General features: G+C 34.1%; 2 long non-coding RNA genes across 5 annotated transcripts; both read right to left on the reverse strand.

Moving 5' to 3' along the window:
* Positions 1-15,643: 15,643 nt before the first annotated feature.
* Positions 15,644-21,934, reverse strand: LOC113697231 (uncharacterized). 4 transcript variants are annotated; one of them, XR_003449815.2, is made up of 6 exons: positions 21,662-21,933; positions 20,290-20,365; positions 20,127-20,200; positions 19,093-19,961; positions 18,947-18,985; positions 15,644-15,918 (listed from the first exon to the last, which is right to left on the reverse strand). It is a non-coding gene; the product is annotated as an uncharacterized lncRNA (long non-coding RNA). The 4 variants fall into 4 exon arrangements; XR_011817117.1 differs by having other exon boundaries at positions 19,093-19,207; positions 19,903-20,200; positions 21,662-21,931; XR_003449814.2 differs by having other exon boundaries at positions 19,093-19,207; positions 21,662-21,928.
* A 414-nt stretch (positions 21,935-22,348) lies between these two features.
* LOC140009223 (uncharacterized) lies at positions 22,349-25,002 on the reverse strand. The gene is made up of 2 exons (XR_011816577.1): positions 24,833-25,002; positions 22,349-22,586 (listed from the first exon to the last, which is right to left on the reverse strand). It is a non-coding gene; the product is annotated as an uncharacterized lncRNA (long non-coding RNA).
* Positions 25,003-26,221: the final 1,219 nt, after the last annotated feature.

A 26,221-nucleotide genomic window follows, 5' to 3' on the forward strand; every position in this document is an offset into this window, starting at 1 on the left:
TAACATTTGTTCGGGAAATAATTTTTTTTAAGAGAAGAACTATGTAAGATTATGTATTCTAAGAAATTTCTAAAATATTTATTGACTAAGTATGATGTAATAATGCCAATAAGCTAGTTCAGTAATTGTCTGGGGCATTAGATCTAATCGTTGTAAACCTCAAAAAGGAGATAAGTCTATTCACTCTTGGCCACATCTCCCATCGAAGGAATACTACTGCTAGACTATATCAATTTGTTGGGATAAGGCCATACACCTATTAGTTGTCACCAGTAGTGGTAATGGTTCAACTAGAGTAAAATAGTAGCAGCATCAGTAGTACTTCTATCTAGATAAGAGCACTATTTATAGAGCTCTATTGCAAATAGAAAAGGTCCATAACATTTCATTCTTCATCCTTTGAAGTGGTTTCATCCATGAAGCCTTAGTCCACGTCAAGATAAGTCAATATAACCTTCAATGTCGTTGTCACCCATCGTGCGATTAATCCTACACTACTTAAATTGGGTCTCTGTATTTAATCCATCATGCTAGCTGCGTACTTTAATTCCGTGATACTCGCAATTTCCTGCAGACAATACTTCAAATATATATAATATTTCCTACACGTCTGACATCTTAAACTTAGAATGTACTACCAAAATCATATCTAATAAAACGAACATCATAAACACCAATAGTACTATTTCAACTTAAATCACACATGCAAATTTTCAAGTCTATTTATTCAGCCACAATTGATCATACCCTAGTGTGTATTTTCTCTAAAGAGTAAATCGTACCCCAGGCTCTGTTATCACTAAATATTATGGAAATCTCTTATTACACAATATTCTATCCAACTTCATTCCAATTCCTAAAATCACTAATATTACAAACATCATTCAACATACATCTAGATCGCACAACCTAAACTTTAATCCTAGAATCTCTTATTTCCTTTAATTCTCTTTTTTTTCCATCTCATTTCAATTCTCAAAACCCGTAATATCTCAAACACCATTTCACATACTTTCAGATCATATAACTTAAGCTTTGATACCATTAAAAATATCACGCCTCGAGCCCGCACGCACTCGTAACGTGACATCCACCGTATCCTCAAGTCCCGCTCAAGAATATAAGGCAACATAAAACTAGACTAAACTTTAAAAGTACTAAATAAAGTGCGGTACAAATCTCATATGAAGGATAGTCTACGAATATCCAATAAGTTCGTACATTTATTCTCTGGTTGAAACAACGGAAACAAAAGTAAATAAAACTAACAACTAGAAGTAACTAGCTGCTAACTTCTATTCACTTAAAAACTAATAAAAGTCATCCTCAGGGTCTTCTACATAAATCAACTCATACTCTTCAGAATCTACAAAGATGGTAAAAAGTGGGTTGACCGACAAGTCGCTCATTAGGTAATATCTACCCCTCTGTTGAACCATGCACTCATAACTTTATAGATACATATATATACAAATCAAATTATTTGTACATCATTCACATCCATAATCATGAAAATAATGTTATGGGTAAAACAATTAGTAGTAACGAGTGACAAAGCAATTTCAAAGCATCTTATTGGTAACCATACATGAAAATCATAAAGTCATAGATCATTTCATATCAATTCATAAGTCTCTTCAAATCAACTCATAACAAGTACATGTAATGACTGGCTACTGAGTACTCAACCTAGAGATTAAAACCCTTCTAGGTGGGCGATCAATAGGTTTCATGACTACCGATTGGTCTCATTACATACATGGGTCAATCGGCCGGACTCTATACCAGGCTACCATAACAATTAGACAGGACTATAGCCCCTACCGTCTATTCCATGACTGTTTTGAGCTTTTCTTGACATAAATTCATTTCACACATCACGTGCATAGTTGTTGATTTCATAAAAGATACAGCTCATTTGATATATAATAACATATCAAGAGGTTTCAAATAAGTCACATGGTCCATTTTTGTATAATCAAAATAGAACTTGCTTAAACAGTCAAGTAAATCATTTAATAAAAAACAATTCAGATTAATACGTAAAAATATAATCGATGACAAAAATTTCACTTTAAACTTTTAAAATCTCAGAAGGATAAGTTCCACCTACCTTTGTCTGGCGGCTCGAGTGGATCTCATCTCGATCTTTTAAACTTGTGTCGTATCTATCAAACGCATAGGTTTCCTAGTTAGTTGATATTTCCTACAGATACATAAATATACAAACTCTGAATAAGTCGAAAATTGATATCTAGACCATTATATGAACCCTAATAGCATTTTTCCAAATTAGACGATTTCTATTTTTGGAAAATTTCCTAAATTGGAAAGTTTCTATTTTTAGAAAGTTTCTTAATTTCGAAAGTTCTCCTTTTTGTAAAGTTTCCTAATTTAGAAGAAAATAATTATTCATAATCATATTTATTATCTTGACTATTATCTTACTATACATATTTATGATTTATTATTATCCATTATTATTATCAGTGTTATCGTTTGTATTGTTATTATTGTTAATATGATTGTAAGTGCTTCGTTTAACCATCTAGGACTTATCTTACATTGTATAAATTAATCTGATAAGGCTAGATTAAGATATTTTAGATTTCTATCTAAGTATCCTAGACTTAATTAATTAAGTATAAATTTAAATGACTAATCTTTAACTCCGAAAATTATCTTTAGGTTGGGTTTTGAAATTTAGTTCCTATGTTAGTCCATAAAAGATGGCCTAGTTATTTCTAAATTTATTTACTGTATATTCACTAAGCCCATGCTATCTTTCTAATCCAAATATACTTGCCATTATATATATATGTGTGTGTGTGTGTGTGTTTACTTATTTAATATTATCATTACTATTGATTAGAATTTTTTTTTTCTATTGGCTTGCACTCCACTGGTGTTGCCAAAGCTTTTGTCAAGCTTTGGTAGTGGCACCATTCTTGACTTCTACTTCCTTTTTTTTTTTTTTTTCTTTTTTCCTCTGGCCAACCTTGGCAATTTGGTTCCTCTGTCGCCAGCCATGCACTGGCGACTTTCTCCTTTCTTTTTTTTTTTTTCATTCGGTTGGCTGAAAGGTCAACCTTTTCATGTCGCCAGCCCTCTGCTGGCGGCTTTTCCTTTCCTCCTTTCTTTTTTTTTTCCCCGGTGTTGCGTTGATAAAGCTAAAGCTTCAGCAACGCACACAACAGCAGCGTCAGCCACCGCTGCTCTTCCCCTCTTTCTTTTTCTTTTTTTTTTTTTAATAACTTTCCAACAATTTGGTAACCCTATTCATCCTATAATGAGAATTTAATACCCTAATCCTACTAATCCAAATCTAAATCTTCCTAAATTTCTCATACAGACATAAATATATCTCAATGTACATATACTCGAAATTTTCAAAATAATTCATGGAACTAATAAAACTCATGAGAAAAAGAATTTTAGCGTGCGTTTGGAACTTACATGTCTAGACGCTTAGTTGTCTACATGTTCGACGACGACGTCTTCTCCTTCTCCTCTATTCTTAGTCGATTCTTGCTCTAAGGGAAGCAGACAAAGTAAAGGTAGGAATGGTGTTAACTTTTTTTTTTTTCACTCTATTGCTTTGATAAAATTCTAAACCCTAGCAACTACTCACTAGTAGGTGGTTTAGATATGAGTTTTACTTTATTATGAACTTTTATCCTACCTCATCTCCTTACTAACCATAATTACTCCTCTACCCTATCCTACTAATAAATTTTATATTATTATTTTTTGTCACCCATAGTAATTTTGTCTTTTTAATTAATTGAGCAAAATAAACTAATAAAAAAAATGAGCCAGGACGTGGGTTTTACAATCTTAGATTTAAAATCTCGCACTTAAAAAAAAAGAATAAAAAAGTTTAGTGACTAATGCAATTTTATTGAGTGCTGACCATGAATATTTATTTTTAACTACTATGTAATCTCACTTTTGGTGACATTTGATAAGGTTCATATGCTTATTTCTGCCTTGTCTAAAAGAGAATTTATTTTGTGAACATATGTCATGTCTTCTTGATTTAATTCCTTGCCGGTGGTTTATTGCAATTTAGGATACGTAACAAACTGGAGAAGATTAAGCAATTAAAAAATTATACCGAAGAAAGAGAATGAAATTAAATTATACTAAAATAAGCTTCAAAACAATAATCACGATAAAAAGAAATGCATGAATCCACTTTATGTCTTCTTTGAAGGACAAATGTAATTGCATATCAGCAGTGTTGGGTATGCATTATAATCATCGTCTCCTGACTTTGGGCAAACAGTTAGGCATGCACTAATAACCCCTTATGTAATGAATTGCAAACCTTGATACCCTATGATCAGTATTAGTTAAGATTCTTGTTAATAGTCAGCAAGTTGACTCGGAAAATAGCTATAAGAAAATTTTGAGAGAACTAAGAAATGAGTACAGAACCTTGACCCTGTTTGAGTTGGAAGGAAAAAAGAAAGGGGATAATTTTTGAAACTTCCCCTGACATTTCTCATAATATAACTCACCCTTGAGGTATGTAAAATCTCATTTACCTCCCTTATTAGTTTGACAAGACTAAATATTCTTATCAAATGTCACAAAATTGACAATATTACCCTTGCTCTTAATGACTATTTAACCAAAAAGTCAAAACAAAGTAAAAATTTTAAACCAAAAAATGTAGATTAAAACAAAAAACAAATTGTTATCTGACAAATGATCTATATTTCTCTATATCGAGATTATGGTGAGACAGCAAAGGATGTGGATAAATTAATTCTAGTTAAAATCAACCACTTAGGAGGATTTGGTTGCAATTAACACCTTGAAAATTTTCATAGGCAGTTATATGAAAATCAACAATTTTTATTTTACAAAAATGTCAAGAAATTTTTTTAGAAATTACATTTTAATACATGATGTTGTTTAAGTTGTATTGAAAATTAAAATAAGGGACAATTTCAAAAACCTCCCTTGAGGTTTCTGACAATTTCACTCGGCTCTCCTCAAGTTTAAAAAATTACACTTACCTTCCTTGGCCTAGTAAAATGCCTATAATACCCTCCACTCGGTAGACGATTTTAAATTTAAGGCAATAATTTACAAAATCCAAAAAAATCCATTTTTTTTTGTCTCTTGCTTATTTTCAATCCTCTCTTTTCTAGTTAATATAACCTTTTTTTTATTATCTTCAATTTTGTGGATATTAGCAAATTGAAATTACAAAATCAACAGAGGGAGAAGATTATATATCAAACTAAAAAGAAATGAAAAGATTCGCAGTAATAGAGAAATAAATAATGAAATTGATGATTGAAATAGGAAGAAAAACTAAAGATGTGGAATTTGGCATATTTTATTTGTTAAGAAAATTTTTTATAAAATGTCAATAATTACATAAGAATTTTTTTCATTGGATTAGAAATTTTTTATTATGATTTTATTGTGGAGGTAGAATTTGTTCTTTGCTTTTGAGATATTAATATTTTTAAGGCCATAGAAGGGTTGTAATGATGGTTTTAGGTAAGATTAGTTTATATTGAAAAAGTATTTGAGCATTGATATTTAATTTTGGGGTATAAAATTGGTTGTCAATGGGGTTTGTGTATGTTTTTTTCTCTTTTTTTTTGTGTGGCAAGTATTGATAATATATATGCAATTTGGAATATTTTGGATAGTTCTTCAATTTTAGAACTTATACTTGGATGGTTGTTAGGGATTAGGCTTGTTGATTTGTACAATGTGTGGAAGAAAGTGATTAAGTATACTATATTTTTCTTTCTTAGTTTTGTACAAAAGGGCAATTTAGGATTTTTGTGAAAAAACCACCCTTGAGGTATGTAAAATCTCATTTATCTCCCTTATTAGTTTGACAAGACTAAATATTCTTATCAAATGTCACAAAATTGACAATATTACCCTTGCTCTTAATGACTATTTAACCAAAAAGTCAAAACAAAGTAAAAATTTTAAACCAAAAAATGTAGATTAAAACAAAAAACAAATTGTTATCTGACAAATGATCTATATTTCTCTATATCGAGATTATGGTGAGACAGCAAAGGATGTGGATAAATTAATTCTAGTTAAAATCAACCACTTAGGAGGATTTGGTTGCAATTAACACCTTGAAAATTTTCATAGGCAGTTATATGAAAATCAACAATTTTTATTTTACAAAAATGTCAAGAAATTTTTTTAGAAATTACATTTTAATACATGATGTTGTTTAAGTTGTATTGAAAATTAAAATAAGGGACAATTTCAAAAACCTCCCTTGAGGTTTCTGACAATTTCACTCGGCTCTCCTCAAGTTTAAAAAATTACACTTACCTTCCTTGGCCTAGTAAAATGCCTATAATACCCTCCACTCGGTAGACGATTTTAAATTTAAGGCAATAATTTACAAAATCCAAAAAAATCCATTTTTTTTTTGTCTCTTGCTTATTTTCAATCCTCTCTTTTCTAGTTAATATAACCTTTTTTTTATTATCTTCAATTTTGTGGATATTAGCAAATTGAAATTACAAAATCAACAGAGGGAGAAGATTATATATCAAACTAAAAAGAAATGAAAAGATTCGCAGTAATAGAGAAATAAATAATGAAATTGATGATTGAAATAGGAAGAAAAACTAAAGATGTGGAATTTGGCATATTTTATTTGTTAAGAAAATTTTTTATAAAATGTCAATAATTACATAAGAATTTTTTTCATTGGATTAGAAATTTTTTATTATGATTTTATTGTGGAGGTAGAATTTGTTCTTTGCTTTTGAGATATTAATATTTTTAAGGCCATAGAAGGGTTGTAATGATGGTTTTAGGTAAGATTAGTTTATATTGAAAAAGTATTTGAGCATTGATATTTAATTTTGGGGTATAAAATTGGTTGTCAATGGGGTTTGTGTATGTTTTTTTCTCTTTTTTTTTGTGTGGCAAGTATTGATAATATATATGCAATTTGGAATATTTTGGATAGTTCTTCAATTTTAGAACTTATACTTGGATGGTTGTTAGGGATTAGGCTTGTTGATTTGTACAATGTGTGGAAGAAAGTGATTAAGTATACTATATTTTTCTTTCTTAGTTTTGTACAAAAGGGCAATTTAGGATTTTTGTGAAAAAACTATCTTGTTGAACCTATATTGTTACTAAACAATAAAAGTAGGAGAGATATATGTAATTTTTAAAACTTAAGAGGAGCTCCTTAGGGGAGGTTTGTGAAATTATCCCCAGAAAAATGCAAATTGGCATTTCATGCTGGTTATTGAACTGGTATGTCTTGGAATTGAAACCTTACAAATTTCACGCGATAATAAATTGTACTTTATGTATGAAAAATTTCAAATCAGTATTTGATGTACCTTCGACTAGGGCTGCAAACGAACTGGGCTCGCGAGCGGCTCGAGTCAAGCTCGACTCGAGCTCAAGATATTAAGCTCGTTAGCTCACGAGCCGGCTCGCGAGCTCGAGTATATATATATATATATTTTTTATTTTTTTAAGTATATATATATATTTTTTATTTTAATAGTAAAATTACATATATATCCTTAATATTTTATTATTTATTAAGAAAAAAATATTTTATTTATTTTTTTAAAAATAAAAATTTTATTTTATTTATTTTTTTAAAAATAAAAATAATTATTTTTTATTTTTTTCGAGCTCGAGCTTGAAATTGTCGGCTCGTCGAGCTCGAGCTCGAGTTCGAGTTCACTAAAATTATGTCAAGACTCGGTTCGATTAGGCTAAAACTCGACTCGGTTCGACTCGTTTGCAACCTTATCTTCAACTACAGTTAACACACCCTCATTATGTCTTGTATGTGGGTTAGTTAATAAACTATTCATTTTGGATTCTCAATTTAGATGTGCTTCTTGTCAAATGATCATGAAAATCCATATTTGACCATTGGAGTTATTTTTCCTGAACAAATCTGCTCTTGAACTTTAAGCATTGTGATCGTACCCCTTTTTTTTGTGTCAAGTGTAAGTGAAAAAGTCTTAAACAAGCTCTTTCACTTACATTCTCTTTTCCCTATTAGTCAATCCATTCCCTCCCCCAATTATGATCATACTTGACGCTTCGTATGTCCTGAATCCAAAAAAACTTTTGAGAGGTTGCGAATCCAAATAAATTTGTGGGGAGATTGAGCCCTTTTCAGAAGTTAGTTCAGGTTCACGCGGAACGTGATGGACTGGTGGAGATACTTTGACTAATCGGTGGCTAACCGCCCAAAAGTTAGGAAGTTGGTTTCCTTGTAATGGCTATATTTGAAAATCCAAAATATTTTTAATTATGTTGTTGTTTAAGGCGATTTGTGTAGTTGATTGATCAAGCTGTTTACGCACTTATGTCCAGTTATCGTTACAATTTGTATGTCGTCTATACGATAAAATTTGCTTCTTGTTAAGTTTTGAGAGAATTTGGGACATCGAAACAGAATGAATGAAAATTCATAAATGGGTATATCTTTTTAAAAAAAATACAAAAGAGGCAATTGACTACTATTCAACTCATGTTAAATATTACAAGATTCAACTAAAATTACCAAACTAAGCTAGTGAAAAAATTTAATCTACTTCCATTAAAATAAATCTCTTAGGACCTGTTTGATAATTCCATTCAGTACTGATATTTAATGGATTCAAATCTTAATATGTTCAGATGTATTTGATAACAAAAAATTGAACATTTGAATTAATTAAGTAGCACTGAATTTTTTAGGCTAAATTTGCTCCAAAAAATAAATGATAAGCTATTCACTTATCATTGAATGTGATATGCACTTAAATGTATTTGATTTAATATTTAACAATTCAATAACTTAATGATTTCAAATTTCAAATTTCAGATTTTAAATTTCAATTTTATCAAATGCATCCTTACTCTCTTCATTGGCCACCATCGTTAACCCCACAAATATCACTACTCCTATCACACCACCTCTCTCTACAAAAGACCCATTCACATTCCTTATAAACTCGCATCTCGTCTTTCCCAAGAATTGAATAAGTAAGAAATTCAGGTATACTTTATCACCAAGTTGATTATAGTAAATTGCCCAAAGTTGATATCACAACTTTGTCCTCCACATTTGGATGAATTGGTAGTGCACAATATTACAGAGGAACTTTGGAGGTCAACGATTGCTGTACAAGTAGTAAAGTTATTGAGTTCTCCTGAATGGTAACTTAACTCTAGTAATAACCTACGATGCTTTTTATGAGGGAGAAATGCCTGTTTTTCTTTTGCATCTAGTGTTATACTCTCGTACAAATACTTGTGATTTTTTTTAACGGATTGTTGTGATTGGTTTCCTTAGTGAGTTCATTCTATTGTTCGGATTATAGTCATTTTCAGTTGAATTTGCATAAAGTCCGACGTTTGTTGAAGATATTCAAAATTTTGATACATGGTTTAACTTATTTGGGGATTGCTTAATTTGAACGATGTGTCCATCACGTATGCGTGTTCAATGAACATTAGCGTGCACCTTCAATGAACATTAGTATGAACACCCTATTTCAACATTGTGCAATTAAAGAAAAAGAGACAGCTACTTACATACGGCGCTTAATGGATGCTCTAATGAATATAAATATGCACAAGACAATCCTAAATTTGTGGCTAAATTTTGCACCAAATTACTTTCTTAACTGTACTTAAGTTTTTGTGTAAAGTATTGCAATTGCTGTTTATTTATCTCGAAGCGAATAGTAGTAACGCAGACTAAGCTCCCCTCCAGTCTCCATTACATCTTCTTTGCAATTTCCCTTAATACACTCTTAGATGATTGACAAAGCATAACTAGATGAGCAAATAGCTGAAAATGTTACCCAACCATTTAGTTTGGCCAGTTCTATCATTTAACTGCCCTTTTTTTGGCCAAAAATGTCACTCAACTATTATTTTTTTGTTGCAACAATAAGATTTCTATAATCTAATCTACCCTATTTTAGGGGGAGGGAGGAGGAGGACTCGATGTAAATAGAGACTCCATCAAAGAAAATTAATTAAAACCGCCAAATATAATGACAAATTGATGGGAGGCAAAGGTTGAACTCATCAGGTCAAAGGCTTAGTGGTGTCACTCAACTACTAGATTTGTAACTTTTGTATCATTCCGTCCAATTTTTTGGTCATGGCAGACGGAATATTGGGCCTGTTTGGAACCTGAGTTTTTTGGGAGTTTGTCTTAAACTTTACTGTAGTACACTGTAGAAGTTTTTGAAAAAATTTTGTAGAAGTTTTTATAAGGTGAAAATTTTTTTTGTAAGGTGCAAAATTTTGTAGAAGTTTTTGTAGAGTGAAAAACTTTTTTTTTCCTTTTCTTTTTTTTTTCTTTCTTTTTCTCTTTCTCTTTCTTTTTCTTTTCTTTCTTTCCTTTTTCTTTTCTTTCCTTTCTTCTTCTTCTTCTTCCTTTTTCTTCTTTTTCTTCTTTCTTTCCTCCCCGTTACCTCCCAGCAGCACTCACACCCGCCACCCCTCTCCTCCCTTTCCCCTTCTCCTCCCGCCACCTCCCCTCTACCACTGTGACCCCCTTCCCCCCGCCACCCCCTGTGCCCTTTCCCCCTCTGCCACCATGACCCTCTGCCTCCGTAACCCCCTTCCCCCCGCCACCCCCTGTGCCCCTTCCCCCTCTGCCACCGTAACCCCCTTCCCCCCGCCACCCCCTTGTGCCCCTGCCCTTTCCTCTGCCAGCATGACCCCGTCCCCCCGCCACCCCCTGCCCTTTCCTCTGCCAGTGCGACCACCTTCCCCCGCCACTCCCCTGCCCTTTCCCCAGCTTCTCCCGCCACCTCCCCTACGCGACCCCCTCCCCTGCCACCCCCTGGCCTTTCCCCAACGCGACACCCTCCTCCTACCACCCCGTGGACGGCACTGAAATAGTCCCCCAGTTTCCGGCAAAAAGCATCGAGGAATTTACGGAACTTGGAACGCTTCGTCACAGAGGATTTGCTCTTCTGCATCCAGTTGAATAAGGAAACCATCACTTTGAATTTGATGTCAAATTCCTCCATTCTGGACTTTTTTTCCCATTTTTTTGCTTTTTCTGGGCTATGATTTTGCTTGTTCGGTTCTTGGGATTCCATGTTCATGTTTTGTGTTTTAAAATGAAGGATTTAAAAACCGCCTAAAAGGGGGAGGGGGAAGAGGGCAGGGGAGGCAGAGGAGCAGAGGGAAGGGGGAAGGGAAAGAAAAAAAAAACTTTGTGTATGGCCGGAACTGGTTGCCGGAATAGTAACCGGCGTCGGAAGTGGTGGTGGAGGTGGTGGCCAGCGGCGGAGGATGTAGTAGATTGGGTGGAGGAGGAAAAAGAAAAAAAGTTTGAAGGGAAAGTTTTTTTGTGTATTTTTGAAGTGTGCAAGTAAAAAGTTTTGAGAAATTTGTTAGGGTTCCTGTAGCAAAAGTTGTTAAAAAACTAGTAGGTAAAAAACTTGATCAAAAAACTCACTTCCAAACAGGCCCATTGGTCTAGTAAAAATCAGTCTGCTTTTGTTGCGGGTAGACAAATCCTGGATAATGTCATTTTAGCTCATGAATTTCTTCATCATCTGAAAAATAAAAGAAACGGGCAAATGGGATGTATGGCTGTTAAACTTGATATGTCTAAAGCCTATGACAGAGTGGAGTGGGATTACTTGAAGTCAATGATGGAAAAAATGGGTTTTTGTGACACTTGGATTAAGTGGATAATGAACTGTATAACTACTGTGTCCTACTCTTTCAGTGTAAATGGAGAAGCAAGAGAACTTGTAAAGCCAGAGAGAGGATTAAGACAAGGCGATCCCCTTTCACCATACCTTTTCCTAATCTGCTCAGAAGGCTTCTCCAGCCTACTCAGAAAAGCAGAGATCAGCAAGAAGATTGAAGGAATGAAGATCAGCCGAAAGGGTCCTACACTAACCCACCTCTTTTTTGCAGATGATTCGTTGATACTGAGCAAAGCTGATCCAAAGGAAGCAAAAGAATTGAAGGCAATCTTAAACAAATATGAAGCAGCATCAGGTCAACTAATCAATTTAGAAAAATCCTCAGTCTTCTTCAGCAAGAACATTGAGCAGAGAGTGAAGGAAGCAATAGGGGAAGAACTGCGAGGAATCAGAGCTGTTCATCAAGGGAAGTACCTGGGGCTGCCAATGATAATTACACGATCAAAAGAGCAGATGTTTGGTTTTGTAAGGGACAACATAAGAAAAAAGATGGAGCATTGGAAGACAAGGCTACTCAGTCAAGCAGGCAAGGAAACTCTATTGAAGGCAATAACTATGGCTATGCCAACGTACGCCATGTCCTGCTACAAGTTTCCCCAAAAGTTATGCAAGGAAATTAGTTCACTGATGGCTAAATGCTGGTGGGGACATAAGGAGAAAAAAGATAAACAGCATTGGATTGCTTGGGAGAGATGCACCAGAACCAAGGAAGAAGGAGGAATGGGGTTCAAAGATATCCAGCAATTCAACAAAGCCTTACTTGCAAAACAAGTTTGGAGAATAATGACCCAACCCAACCTCCTGGTAAGTAAGTTTCTGAAAAGCAAGTACTTCAAAGATGGTTCAATGCTTGAGAGCCAGATCCCCAAAAACGCATCTTGGATTTGGCAAAGTCTGATGAGTGCCAGAGAGGTAATTAGAGAAGGGTGCAAAAAAAGGATAGGAAATGGAAGGGGGACCAACATTTGGGAAGACAGTTGGATCAACAACAACAATGGAGGAAGGATCAAAACTCAGAAACCAGTGGGATGTAGCTTGCAAAAGGTCTCACAACTCATTGTTCAGCATAGATGGAATAGAATGTTAATCTTTAGAGTTTTTAATAGGGAAGATGCAGAACACATCCTCAATATCCCAATAAGCCTAGCAGAAAGAGGTGATTGTTTGGTATGGAAATACTGCAACACAGGTCAATACACTGTAGCATCTGGCTACAGATTTTTGCAGCAAGAGAAGAGGAAACGAAGGGAAGAAAGTAACAAAGGAGAAGGATGCAGCTATCAACAAACAGATAGGAAATTATGGAAGACACTTTGGAAGTTACCTATCAAATATAAGCTGAAAATTTTTGTGTGGAAATGCATCAATAATGGTATACCAACAAAGGCTCAAATCTTCCATAGGACACAAAGAGGAGAACCGATATGCTGTGGATGTGGAGAGGATGAGGAATCAATTGAGCACATGCTACTACAATGCAAGATAGCAAAAGGAATATGGAAATTTGCATTAGTTAACTGGGACGGATTGGAAGACCAAACAGGCTGCTTCAAACAATGGTGGACCTCCATGATGATGCATGCAAGAACCAGGCAAGATGGTGATGATCACATAGCGCTAATTGTCAGCGTGCTGTGGCAAATTTGGAAATCCAGAAATGCCAGAATTTTCAGCTCAGCACAACAACATCCCCTTAAAGTGAGTGAAAAAGCTGCTGAAGAATGGAAAGAGTACCAGGAAGCAATCCAACAACGACCAAGGAGAAGCACAACAGAAACAAGAAGGCAAGAAGAGAACAATCAAAGTGAGCAAACTGGCTCGGAAGTGGTAACGCTAAAGCTGGCGACCCAACACCAGAAGGGAAACAAATCCTTTGGTATAGGCATCACGGCTGCGAATGGCGCAAGCCAAGGAATTGCAGCCTGGTCGCTAAAGGAAAGGCAAGCAAGGAACAAAGCTCAGGACAATGCAGAGGCTGTGAGGCTTTGTATGATCAAAGCAGCAACTAAGGGATGGCAAGACATCAAGATACGAATTGAAGATAGAAACCTGCTTGATCAAATACGAGCTGGAAAAGGCAGAAGCTTGGAGTCAGCCACGATAATAGAGGACATACAGAAAATGACTTCATGGTTTTGAATGTGCTTTTTTGATAGGTTAAATGAGGACATTGATAGCTTATGCTATAGTTTGAGCAAAATTGCTCTTCTAAACTTTTGTGACATGGAGTGGAATTACTCCACCCCAGAGTGCTAAATGCACTAATGTTAAAATAGGAGCCCTTGCTCCAACAGTGTATAGCCTGATTGTGATATAAAATTTCTAACGTTTCGGAAAAAAAAAAAAAAAAAAAAACAGGCCCATTGGTCACACGAGCTACCCACCTACATTTTTAGCGACAAATTTGTCAAAGCAAGAGTTCAGCATCCTTGGTCGTCAAAATCTCACCCTAAACTCTAGGGATAATTTCAGAAACCTCCCTTGAGGTTTTTAACAATTTCATTTAGTTCACTTGAGGTTTTAAAAATTTGCATATACCTCCTTGTCAGTTAAAATAACAATTCTATTTTTAAATATTTTAATAAAATTCTCTTGTTTGGTATGCTTATACTTCTAATGAGTTTTAAAATTATTTTTTCAGTTTTTTCCTTCTTATTTCTTTTTTTTTTAATTTTTTACTAATAAAGTGTAGAACTACCACTATTGCGTCTAGTTTCTATTGTAACCAAATATTGAACTAGTGATCTTTTTTGACAAGTTAACTTTATATATAATTCAATGTTTTTGCTGATATTTCTCTTCTATTTTTTTGTATTAAAGTTAACAATAAATAACAAATGGCCCAAAACCACTGCTAAATCATGAAATCTCGCTATTCAAAAAATTCATAAACTCTAAATGAATTATTTTAGCATTTTCTTTTCTATCTTTTAAATCTAAATCCGTAATAAAATACCATCAAAAGTATCCTATGGTAGTGATAAAATTATTATTATAGTTGTTTATCAAATAGTAGGTATAAACATTAAAAATTTGGCACCTTTTTTCTTATAATTATATTAGATAATCTTATAATTATATAGAGAAATAAAGCAAAACTCATTAGACAAGGACATTTTTGGGTATTCATTTAACAATTTGATCAAATCAAATATTATTTTCAGGTTTTGTTACTAAAACTATCAAATCAAAGGAGGTAGGTGTAATTTTTCAAATTTCAAAGGAGCTCAATGAAATTGTCAGAAATCTTAAGGGAGGTTTTTGAAATTATCCCTAAACTCTATAACAATATGTCAAAACCGGCTGCTATCTATTGTCTACTTCCCGTGCTGGTTACTAGGATTCAAGGCTGCAGCCAATAAAATCGATGGTGTGATTACAATTGTTATCAATGGCGTGTCAGAGCACCTCTTCGGTTTAATCAGATTCTTATACCTACTAACTCCTTATACATATAGTCTCTTTAGCCTCCCTCCCCTCTAAATTAGAATAGAATCACTACAAAAAAAAAAAGAGTATTTACTATATTCCTGATCTGCTGTGAAAGCATCTTAAACCGTGGAGAATAGTATTTGCCACAGTTTTGAAGGCGTTGCGAATACAGCAATGGCAAAAGTTTTGCAACAGTTTTTGGTCTGTGGTAAATACTTTTTACCACCGAAATACCACAGTTTTGGAAATTGTCACAAAAAACCGTAACATATGCAGCTAACTATTTACCACATATTTTGATACGGTTCTGGACCGTGGTAAATACTCCTTGCAGTGATTTATAACCACAGTTTTGAAACCGTTGGAACATATGTTTTGGCCACCGTCTAACTTCACGGTTTTGTCGTAGTTATTTACCACGTTATCAATTCTATTAAATGGTCTAAACTAAAGAAAGATAACCAACAACTCGAGATGTATCATACTTAACATTAAAGCAAAATACCAAAAACTTTCTAATTTCTCAAGTGCAAACAGTAAAGCAAATAAGGCACCCAACTATGCCAATCTAATGTAATAATATTCGAACTGCCAGTACTTGTATCGTTACAATTCTCAATAACTCCCAATGATGAGATCTGTATTACACTAACATTTTGAAGCTACTGATGGGGATTTCATGACTACAAATAACCTCCAGCGATATTCAGCACAGGTAGTTAACTGCATCAAGTTTCTCACGCTTCATAGTATTACTGTCCACACCCTACAAAACAATATTGTAAATATAATTACTATCACATATGTAGCAAAGAAACAAATAAAAGATCAAACTAAAGGTTGGTATGAATTCAATTACAAATTAACAAGTAAGAGATCAATCACAAATATATGTAATTAAACTAGTTGAGACACATGATTAAACAATCTTGAAAGAATTTAGTAGCAAAGGCTTTGAAGAAAATTAGTCCATGTGAGCAAGTAACTTGGTAAAATGACTTCTTGGTTCATAAAGGTATGCAACAGTGAACTGAAGCTAAAGTAAGGGTCTTTCAACATCCTTCAGTAAATATAATTGCAGTAGCATTCAAGAGCCCTAATGAGATTCGAATCTACAAAGAGTTTGAGCACGAGAGCTAGTTAAGGGAGTAAAAGAAAGGATAAATTCTAACTCATGTATGTAGTATGAGCTACCAGTTCTCAAAAATTGTAAGTGCTGAAATTTGAATAAAAGCACAGCTCCAAATTTAACAATGTTCCTAGAACTTCCATTAGCTAGCAACATTGGTGTGAACCTCTGCTAGCACACTATGAAAAGTAACCTCAAGTGAAAAGCCTCCGTGTTTAACATTCCCCATCTTCCTCTATAAAGCATACATTGGCTACTAGAGAAGCCATTCTTATCAAAGTCAAGAAGTTATCCTTCAAATTTTCTACCAGCCAACATAACTAATCCCGCCATTCACTTTTCTATAGATTGAACAATGCACTTGTAAATAAAATCACTTTTCTGATACTAAAGCAATGTTACAACTAATCCTTTGTTGATAACCTTTCCTCCCATATTAACTATATATACAGCCTAGTGGTATCCTAAGCATCAAACATCAGTTTAAAAACTGCAAATTAATAGATAGGCGCTAATAATGAAGGCCCTGAATTGATGTTTGTAATAGTAGTTAAACAATATTAAAATATTAAATAATAGTGTATTAAGATGATAAATAATAGTAAACAATATTAAACAGGTAAAGAGTTGATCAACCAAGTAGCATTGAGATGATAAAATAAAGGCAAAAAATTGTTAGAATATGGAGAATGGTCCACAAGCTAAGCTTAGCACCAAATTCAGAAAAAGCACGAGTTGAACTTAGTATGCAGTTGAGGAGTCTACCAACTCCCATCATCAAAGCATAAAAGCAGCATGACTCCCAATTCCACCAAGTCTAATTACAACAACATGTGATTCACTGACTTTCTCTTGGGACTCTAGACCACAAAACTAAATATTACTGCAGAGATTGTAAAACAATTGGAAAATAGCATCAAGTCAGGATTTCGACTTGCAGATTTGAATAGTATTTCCCAAGAGGCAGAAATAAAACAAAAGACCCCAAGAAAGAGCACTTAAATTGCAAGGGTATGTTAAGGGGAAGTTTTTATCAAATAGCAATAGCTAGAGTTTAGTTACAGCCACAATGGAAGTTTGACTAACCACATAGAGGCGTTGCATGGTCTAGTCCAACATGCAAAATTCGTTGACTAGTTGTGTACATTACTGAAAACTATTTTTGATGCCCATATAAGCAAGTTCATAGTTACGGAAGAACTCACAATGAAATAACTTAATGGAGGAGGTTCACAAGAAAGCAACATGCGCTAACCACAATCAAATTACATTATATATTTTAGAAACAAAATAAATTTTGTAATGCGATAGATACATATTTTAAATTCCTTTTTGTTAAAGACAGCAGCAGCAAAAGAATGGCTGGATTGAGGAAGAAAAACTAGTATTCCGCCTTCTTCAAGAGAATGATCAGCCACAAATTCCAGTTTTGATGGAAATTCTTTTTTATCATTTCAATGACATAAATTTTGCTCCCATTCTACAATACTATCGTTGGAGTCGTGCTTTGCTCAAGGGAATAATCAGCATACTTTAAACTTCCTATAAGCAACAAATTTATAAAAAGTTTCAATTAGATCACAATAAAGTTCTAATGCCGAGAATTTAAAATACAACATATAGATACATATCAAACAATACTTAAAGACACAGGAGTAAAAAACTGATAAAAAAAATTAAGAATCGTGCAATCATGGCTAAGAAAGGGATTTATAGATGATGTAATTGTCTTGGAAAGTGTTTGTTGATCCATGCATTGTGCAGTCAAACAAAGAGATGAAAAATTCTCTCCTAGAATGGATAGCAAAGTCTATATGTAATGGCGTGCAATCAGTAACTTCTTTTTGTAAAAGCAGGATAGAAAGAAGTCTAAACCATGCATGTAAGAATATTACATGACTGAATAAGGAATGAGGATTCAATTGAAGGAACAAAAATAACATACCGGAGTTGTTAAAAGCAAAATTCTGAAGGGAACAAAATGAAGAAAAAGACAAAAGATAGAGAACAAAAGTTTAAAAACTCTACCTATATAGCCACAAATATATCAAATAAGTAATTATGGTCAGATTAGCAATGACTTTTCTACATTATAAAGCAAGCTGAGGTAGACACTTTAACAAAAATGGGCATACAAGTTTCAAAATGCCTACCTAGAATACAAAATAACTACTAAATCACAAGCCAGTTCTGGATTCATGTGTCTAATATTGAGACAAACATATTAATAGGTAACGATCAGACAAAAGTACCTGTGATCAAACTATCAATGTCGCCCCTATTGTATTTATATAAAAAAAACCAGTCTAACCACTTAACAAAAATAGTCACACAAGTCTAAATGTAGCTGCCAAGAAGATAAAATAACCACTAAACCATACGCAAGTGTTGGCTTCATACATCTGATAGTAAAACAGATTAGTAGATAATAATAGGAAGACAAAAGCAGTAAAAGAAACACTTTTGCAATATCACACAGATAGGTATGGAAAAATAAAATGAGATTTGTGTTTGCCATATTATATTGTAAAACAAGTATTTTGCCTTCTTCAAGAATGGTATGGCCAATCACATATATAGCTCAAAACAAGTCAAAAACAATGAATACAATTTAAACCTGCAACTCTCTCATATACTCATAATATATTGTAAAGAACTTGCTTACAACTGAATTTTTCTTTGGTATTGCTCTACCTCTTGCTTCCTGATTGCCAATTCAAAGAAAAAAGGATTTAAAATGGATGACTTTACTTTAGTACATATGTGTGGCAACAATAATGTAATAAAGTTCAGTTGTAATGTATGCCATACCATTCTTTGATGATATTAGCATTTGCAAAGATAGACCTAACTCCTCAACAGCTAATAGCTACTGGAGCTGTAATTTACATCAGTTTTAGGAATCCTCCTCTTGCATCATAGACTACTGAAAAACAATTTAAAGACAGTGTAAAATTTCTACAAATATTGAAACAGTAATTGGATAAGATATGTGCCATAAATGTAGTCAAATTTGTAGTGTCCTACGTGATTTTACCAATCTTAACACAAATGAAATTTCATGCAAGAGCTCTTGCATAGTCTCTAGCTAATAAAATCCCTAGACAGAATTTCAAGTCATCAATTTAAGGAAGATGTTGTTCAAGCTCTGGTACAGCATAGAATTGTTAATTCATATTAAGCAAATCCTTGTTCTATCATTAAAAAATCAAAACCTCTTTGGATGCTCAAAAGGTTCTTTTACTTTATATGTAGCAAACACCACTCTCTTTCATAAGCAAGGTGGTCAACTACATATGTTTGGTCATGGCACAAACTCCATGAGACATTCATAAAAAAACCAACCAATCGCTACAACAAGATATAAAACACTGACCATATATTTAACAACTAATTTACAAATTATAGTGGAAATACATAGCGACTTTATAAAAAACATAGGACTTCTTTAAACACTCTTGAAGGTCAAACAAACCATCTCCACTAACCATACCAAATGACAGATAAAACTAAGACCATGACAACTCTATCTGATTCAGATTAAAGCAAATAAAAAGTATATGGTTGAGAAACAATCATTAAGAATGGTCAATTCTAAATAATGAGAATTCACAAACTCGCCCATTGAATATGTTCAGCCACGTAATCAAGTAGTTTTTTTCCATCTTGAACATGGAATTCTGCTAAAAAAAAAAAAAACAGGTTAAAAACAAAAATTAAGTCTGAATTCAAAATTTATTTCAAGTAGATGGGGAGTGATAAAAAATTGAAGAATTATAAATCACCATCTGTAAATCAGTCTCAATCTAAAGAAACATAAACTCATTACATTATCCCATAACAACCTGAACCATTTCCAATAAATTGATGAGACAAACGTGTCAGGGAAAAGAACCAAAGAAATGTCCAATTGCAGCACCTGCGCATGAAATTGATAAAAATACTAAAAGAGTAAAGGAGAAAAAGATAAGAAAGGAGGAAAAAATACCCAAAGAGGTTTCACCATACCACTATAAAAGAAAACCCAAAAAATTGATGAGATCAGATACTGAGAAATCCACAAGCAGCATCCCACTGGTCATCTCTGTTTTAAAAGAAAGCATGGAAAAAATACATTTTAGAGAAAATACTGATTCGGCAACTTCTAAGTTCAATATGGAGTTGCTAATGAAAATGATGGAAACTAAGCCTATTTAATATCGAACTGGAGCACCTGCCAATAGAAAAAAGCCAGAACTTGCCAAGTGGACAGACGACCACTACAAGGAAAAGAGGAATGAGAAATTCTGAGGAGAAACTGCTGGAAAACGAGCAGAGAAGGAAAAACAATTCAGAGTTATGCAACGAATTCTTGATGAGAGGAAAGCCGAAATGGCATCTGCAAATGGGAATGATGCTGAAGAGAAAGGTTTCTAAAATCTTCTGATGATACAGTAAGGGAAGGAGGAAAGGGAGTAATGGAGGGATACAGATAGGGCAAGGGAGAGGAAAGGGGAAAGAAGGAAGGCACAGGAAGTTTGAGTAAGAGCGGTGGGAGATAAGATACGGCTGTCTTAAGGTTAGAAATTAGGAAAAAGAAAAGGCAGAGGAAAGGAGGGGCGGCGCTGTCTTACGGTTGAAAAAACAAAAGGAAGAGGATCCCGCGCAATGCGCAGAAAGGACGAGGGGATCACGTGAGGACGACGAAGTCAGGCGCGGAACAACGAAACCCTTTGCACTTTTATTACTTATGTAGATAAAACAAGAATCATCAAATGGCAACAATAGTAAACAACTAAAATATACCGATTATTATATGCTCATAAAACGGAATAAAATGTCAACTAATCTTACAAACTAATCATCCATCAGCCTTTAATCCCAAATCTCAATATAACCCCAATCAGCTAAGTACTATGCTCCATGAATAATTGAATTCAGTCCAAAAAATCAACTTTATTTCCAATCCAAAGTCCAATGAACAAACTTTATTTCAATACAAAGTGAATCACTTTTAATTCCAAATCTCAGAATTACCACACTTATATCACAAAGATTAAACAATTCAAGAAATAATCAAATTGAAAGTAAATCCAACCTAAAAGTAAAAGTTTTTACAATAATTAGACACAATTTATTCACATCTGAAGCTAAAAGTGGTAAAATACCAACAAAAGAAAAGGAAAGATATCAAAATGCACAATTCAATAAGGACTATCACCATCGTAAGACTAGTATTGAATTATAAAGGGAACAATTTACCAAAATCACATAATCACAATCAAAGTATCACTATATATTCTTCAATCCTATGGAAATAAATTGTATAACTAATATTTGCTGAAACTAGACCACACTTTATCACAACTCTATTACAATAATCCAAAAGAGGAAAGACTACCTGGTGAATATATAGAACTCTAGGGTACCACCATCTGCTCTCAAACTCCACCACAATTCTCTGCTTTACTGCCGATTTATTCTAGTAGAGGTGAGGATGTATGCTGTTAAACTTCGAGAAAGACAGATTAGAACAGGTAGAAGGAGGAAGGGAGAGGTTCGTCGGCATGACTGGAACGAACGATGGGAGTTTGGGAAGAAAGGAAGAGAGAGATTGGGAAATTGGAAAGACGAGGAGGATTTTTGGATGATTACTCATAAGTCATACCTCTGCCTTATGTCCCAATACGACATCGTTAAGTAGAGCCGGGTTTTAATTTTCTCTAGAAAATGAGATGGGAAAAACACTAATTCGTTTTTGGGTGGGGTGGGGGGGGGGGGGGGGGGGGGGGGTTGGAAAGAAAAAAAAGAAAGGGAAAGAAGTGAAAGTTTTGTTAGTTTTTAGTAGGAAAGAAAAGAAAGGAAATGGAAGGTACTGACCAAAATGTTTCCTCCCAAATTGGAAGAAAATGGGAAGAAAAGCTTGTTAATTTTTTTAAAATGCTTATTTTGTCCTTAAAAAGGTTTTGAATAAATATTTAATGACTTCTGTGATGCCCCACTTCTTCCAAGGGCGAACCCGAGGGTATCAGTAGGACGCCTGCCTAACTCGCTCCAGGGGTCAAAACACAAAACTAATAAAACTATATAAACTAAAAGAGTACTATTCACAATATATTCAATCCCAAAAGAGTCTATTTACATTCTCAAAAGGAGTTATCCAAACTACTACATTATCTTATGCTAATAACCAAAATATAAAGTAGACCCAAAGAGGGTTCCTTATACAGATCACCAAAACAAGAAGAAACATCTTAGTTGTCTAGCTATTACAAACCAAGTCTAACTATTCTAGTGATAGTGCCAAAAGTTCCCCGCGTCGGCCCCTGTTAAGGAAAACAAAGGGAAAGGGGTAAGTTAGATGTTTAGTAAGTAAACAGGGGTAAAAATGTAAATTTCACAGTAATACGAACAATTATGTCACAAAGATGTCAAATCAAAAATATAAAAGTAACAACACAAGTTAAGAATACATGTTGGCTCCAAAACCATGTCATGTGCCATGTGTGACCTCCTGTCGACACTCCGTCGACCACAAATAAGGGTCTGTAGAACTCCACTTACTCCCACCGTACACTTTATCATCCATACTGGCCAGTCACCTCACAAAATGGCTCGAGCAAACGAAATTGAGCTTGGTTCACAAGTTCGGTTCACAAACTTGGTTCACATACTCGGTGAACCGGATTCACAAACTTGGTGACCTCAAACTAGGTTGGACTGACTTCGATCAAGCCCCGCCCGACTCGAATAGTCCGTCTAAGTCTTGAGATCGGGCCCACAACTTCATCATATTTCACAAATTTCACAAAAGTCACCCCGAGCTACAAGCTCAAGGGGTTCAACACCAAAATAATTCATATATACACAGCTCATAAAGAAACACAAGTACAAATTAGGGTTTAGGTCGAGTGTGATCAAGTACACCCTTGCCTAAGTATCCTCTCATCCACACCAAAACACATAAGCAAGTTATACACAAAAACGGCCTGAATACTTTCACACAGAACAAGGATAGCAAAAGCACGAAAATCGCGTCGCGAATGATAGCTAGTAGGCCCCACTGGCTTCGTCTAACTCACCACCGTCTGAAATAGAAGATTGTACCACATTATTCCACAAACGGCTATTAGAATGCATAAATCAAACAAAACGGCAAAATTGGCACATGCATGCACGGAAACGGCTTGCGGAAACGGAAACGGAAACGGAAACGGAAACGGAAACGGGCATAGTTGCTGTCCCAATCTGTTTTGATCAGATTTCAGGCTACAGGTATCGGATCGAAATGTATGAGGTACCGTTGCGAAGCTAAGAAGAAAGGCTACAACTTTCATGAAGACATCTCAAGCCAGATCTTAATGGAACTAGGATAAAATTGCACAAAACAGTTCCAGCCGTTTCATTTCAGATTACCAAACAGGTCCTGCTTGAACGACGATAACTCATGACTCAGAGGTCAGAATCAAGAAATTCCAAAGGCATTGGAAAGCTTATTTATAAGGCTATAACTTTTGTGTTTTGACCAAAACCTGAATCAGTACAGAGCATAGGGAAAAAGGGGTCCAAATTTCCTGTCAGAACTGGCCAACTTCAAAGGCAGTTCTGACGCCCGATTTTGTTTTAGGTATAACTGGAGCTACGGAACTCGGATTTGGACTCATTTTATACCGTTTCGAAACTAAAACAAATATATACAAATCTTATGAAGACCTCAACACCCAGTTCACACGTTATCGAGGTGAACTGAGCATGGTCAGAAGCGAAATCAAGAAACGCAGCAAAATTCTGGGTTTAGAATAGAAGCGAGTGTTTTGGGCATAACTCAGGCTACACAGATCCTCCGTTTGACCTGAAATTTTGCAGGCACCACAAGGACTTAAGAAACTACAACTTTCATGTTTTGGGTAAACCTAGAATTAGTACGTAACATCAAGAAAAACAGAGCTCAAGTTCAGGTTCTGGGCTGCCCTGTTTAGGGGTTTGAATGGTTCCGCACATCGCAAACGCATGGTTCGTTTTCATGGTTCTCATGCAAGTTTTCTAACCAATTTCATACCAAATATACACACATATACTAACTTCTAAATGGCCCACAAATGGGCCGAAACTTTCCCTCTAAGTCACCATAAAATTACCAAACACTAACCAAAATCCCTAACCTCACTTCATTTGCACCAATGAACTTATTCTAACAATTTACTAACCAAACCTTAACCAACTAAACTCTAGCCAAGCTAAACTAACCTAATGGAGTCTAGGGTTTCATGGTCCAAACCAGATTTGGCTAGGAAACAACCATATAAAGGAAATAATCATACCAAAGATTCCATTTGCAAGCCAAATAAGTAACCAAATCAACTAGAGAAAGCATAAAGTAAAAGCCCTAATTCCTCATAGCCTTAACTGAAATTTCAGCAACATGATCATCAAAGTAAACCATGAAAGTACTCTAAAATCACCATATATTCACCATATAAACCATAAAAGAGCACAACCATAACAAAAGCATCACTTTTCATGCTTTCAAAGCTTAATCACCAAGAGGTAACTTTAAAATCAAATGATCTACCTTCAATCAAGCCTTGTTGATGATTAAACCACAACAATCAAGTAGCAAAGATGTTGTCTTAAACTCCAAGATCAAGATGGAAGCTAGAAGAAGTTGAACTTGGAAGAACTTTTCCTTTCTCTCTTGCTCTTGCTCTCGGCCCTCCCCCTCTCTCTCTCTTTGGTTTTATTTTGTTTTGCTTCTTATGATTATCTTGCATATCCTATGATATATAAGCTTAGTCAAAGCCTTAGAAGATATTTTCCAACACCACCAATCACATAAAAGCTCCCAATTTGCTCCTTAGCCCTTACATCTTTAATTTCTCTTTCTTACACTATTGCCCAAACATATATAGAAAGCTTGACATAAACTTAATCTAGTCCAAACTAATTAATCTTACTTAATTTCTCTACTAATCACCCCACTAACTTAATCATCTACACTTAATCATACTTTCTCCATAATAAAAACAATTAAACAACAACCTTTATAACATTGGCAAAATTAAGGTTTTAAACCCAACTTAAGCTTTCTAATATATTGGAACACTAGAGGGTTTACTAGTCTGAGGTTTTCTTACTTTTAAACTTATTTAACCTATATAAAATAAATCGAATCCTTTACTTACTTGTACCAAAACACACTCTAGTCTACCAAACATGCATTACAACTCAAATTTGTGATTAATACAAAAACTAGGATTTTATAAATAATCCAATTTAGGGTTTTCTAATAATTTAGTACAAAATAGAACAAAATGCTATTAATATCACATAATTTCGAAATTAAGGACTATCCGGGGTCTCACAACTTCTATATTCAAAATTATTCCACTAATTTTCAAAACTCCCAAACAACATAACAATCTCTTCTCTTCTCTCATAACTTAAGCTTTCCCTTCTTTTCTTTTCTATCCTAAACTCCCAAACTAAGCCTAAAAGAACAAAAAGGAGAGGGAATATTTGGAGGGAATATAAAATTTGTTGGGAATAAGTTTTTTATTGCAAAAAAATTTTAAAAAGAAATTTTTATTGTTTTGAAAATATTGTCTTCATTTTTTAATTTCTAAATTATTTAATAAGTTTTCTAATATATATACACATACTATATATATATATATATACACATACTATATATATATATATATATATATATATATATATATATATATATATATATTAGACAATCATAAGTATTGTTAACATACTTTATATTTACACTAAATTATAACATTGAAAAATAAAAAAAAATTGCATTTTCTAGTAAACCTGATCTAGAAGATATCAATATGTGTATATGCATAAACCAAAAAATTTACAAAAATACAAATATATTACCAATAAAACTAAAAATATTACAAAAGAAAACAAAATGAATATAAGAAGCATCTAAGATTACTTCTTTTAT

This window comes from Coffea arabica, chromosome 6e, assembly GCF_036785885.1.
Source record: "Coffea arabica cultivar ET-39 chromosome 6e, Coffea Arabica ET-39 HiFi, whole genome shotgun sequence".
In the NCBI taxonomy this organism is placed as follows: Eukaryota; Viridiplantae; Streptophyta; class Magnoliopsida; order Gentianales; family Rubiaceae; genus Coffea; species Coffea arabica.